This window comes from Protobothrops mucrosquamatus, unplaced genomic scaffold, assembly GCF_001527695.2.
Source record: "Protobothrops mucrosquamatus isolate PMUCROS unplaced genomic scaffold, P.Mucros_1.0 scaffold2283, whole genome shotgun sequence".
NCBI classification, from domain to species: domain Eukaryota; kingdom Metazoa; phylum Chordata; class Lepidosauria; order Squamata; family Viperidae; genus Protobothrops; species Protobothrops mucrosquamatus.
This window is the reverse complement of record NW_015388370.1, coordinates 37,215-39,339: the sequence shown is the minus strand read 5'-3', so window position 1 is coordinate 39,339 and position 2,125 is coordinate 37,215.

Genomic DNA, 2,125 nt, shown 5'->3' with positions numbered 1-2,125 from the left:
GAAGGAAGGAAGGAAGGAAGGAAGGAAGGAAGGAAGGAAGGAAGGAAGGAAGGAAGGAAGGAAGGAGCAAACAAGCAAGACCCAACACCAGAAAACTATTACGTGGGTTGTGTGAACACGATCACTAAGCCTCTTTGCAACCACGCTGCAAATCCAAGTCTCCTTTCCTGGCAGGCTTTGCAGTTGGGGTTGACCGGAAAAGGGAACCGGGGTGCCACTTGGGGTCCCCCCCCTCTCTGCCTCCCAACGGCTGTGGATCGGTTCAAACTGGAGCTGGTGCCAGATTTCGCCTGGCCCAGGGCTTCGGAGGCCATGTTATCTGATTAGCAAAGAAAACCTGGCTAGTTTTTTTTTTTTAAAAAAGAACATCCATCTGTATCCCTTCCTGATAAGCTCAAGCCTCTTTCCAGCCACCTGAGTTAGCCTCGGATCCCACTGTTATCCGGGCCAGGGCAAGGCTGAGGCCAGGGGGGGGGGGTGGAGCCCCTCCCACCAACAGGGCAACTAACAGGCTGGCCAAAAAGTCAGGACTGCCCCCCCCCCGAAGAAAAAGGAAGGGAGCCAGCAACTGGGGTCACGGAAGGCCTTGGCAACCCGCCTCCTTGCTGTCTCCATGGCAACGGTCGCTCAGGAGCACCAAAACTGCAGCATCTCCCCCAGATGTGTGTGTGGGAAGGGGGGGGGCTGGAGTGGTCCCTCCTCAAAGGAAAGAGACCTCAGCTCTGACCAGCTTCTTTGAGCCCCCCCCCCAAGCCGAGCCCGCCAGCCACCAGTTTCATCACTCACTCGTCACAATCCCAAACAGGCCACACCAGGGGCAAGCAAGCAAGTTGCGAGTCGCTTCACAACCGGCATTGTTGCAAATTGCAAAAAAAACCAAAAAAACAACAACAACACACCAGTCTTTCTGAACTGCTGCAGTGCACAAACCACGATTTATGGCTTGGCGCCTTCTGCAAGCCCAGCCGTTCTATCATATAACCAATAAGCCACGATTCAGCCAACTAGGAGTTTAGCTGGACGCATCGTGAGTTAGTGTTTCTCGATCTCGGGAAACGTGCGGATGTCAACTCCCAGAATTCCCCAGCCAGAACTTTTAAGTTGTGTGGACTTCTACTCCCAGAATTCCCCAGCCAGAACTTTTAAGTTGTGTGGACTTCAACTCCCAGAATTCCCCAGCCAGAACTTTTAAGTTGTGTGGACTTCAACTCCCAGAATTCCCCAGCCAGAACTTTTAAGTTGTGTGGACTTCAACTCCCAGAATTCCCCAGCCAGAACTTTAAGTTGTGTGGACTTCAACTCCCAGAATTCCCCAGGCTGGGGGGGGGGAGACTTCCAGGAGTTGGAAGTCCCCTCTTCTTAAAGTTGCCAAGGTTAAAAAAACCCGGCCTAGGTAGTATAATTTGATTTAAACTCGGCTTCCCCTTGGTTGCTTTCAGTTCCCAGCCGGTTAGGCAGAAATTCAACCGGTGAAGCTCTTCCAGAGGAAAGAATGCAAGGGATGGGGCAACAGGCTCAACCTTAGGCACCAACGAGCCCAGCGGCTCTCACTTCTGACAACTCTTTTAAGTCGTCACAGAATTCCGCAGCCAGCTATGCGTCGTGGGAACTTGCAACCATCCCGTGTCTCTGTCCCTGTTTCCTTCCCAGGGTTCTACGGCAGAGACCGGATTCCCACGACCCCCTTCACCCCACTCGCTCCAGGCCTCACTTTCCGGCTTCACCCAGCCCACCGTCCGCTAAGCTCACCCTCAAGGAACTCCCCCCCCCCACAATTGCGCTTGCCAGGTCGTGGGAACCGAGCTCATCGCCGCACCTTCCTCGCGTTAACACGGGAACCCGCTCCCCTTCGGTGCCCGGGACGGGGGGGGGTGTGCGTGCGTGTGTGTATGTGTTGCTTGGAGCTTCGCCCTCCCCGCCCGGAGGGGATGCAAAATCCTCCCGCGAGGAAAGCCTGCAGGGCCCCCGGGGGACCTGAAACTAGGATAGGGGTAGGCAACCTTGGCTCTTTTATGACTCGTGGACTTCAACTCCCAGAATTCCTGAGCCAGCCATGCTGAGGGGAAAGGGAGAGGTTTCCAAGCTGAGCCATGCTGGCTCAGGAATTCTGGGAGTTGAAGTCCAC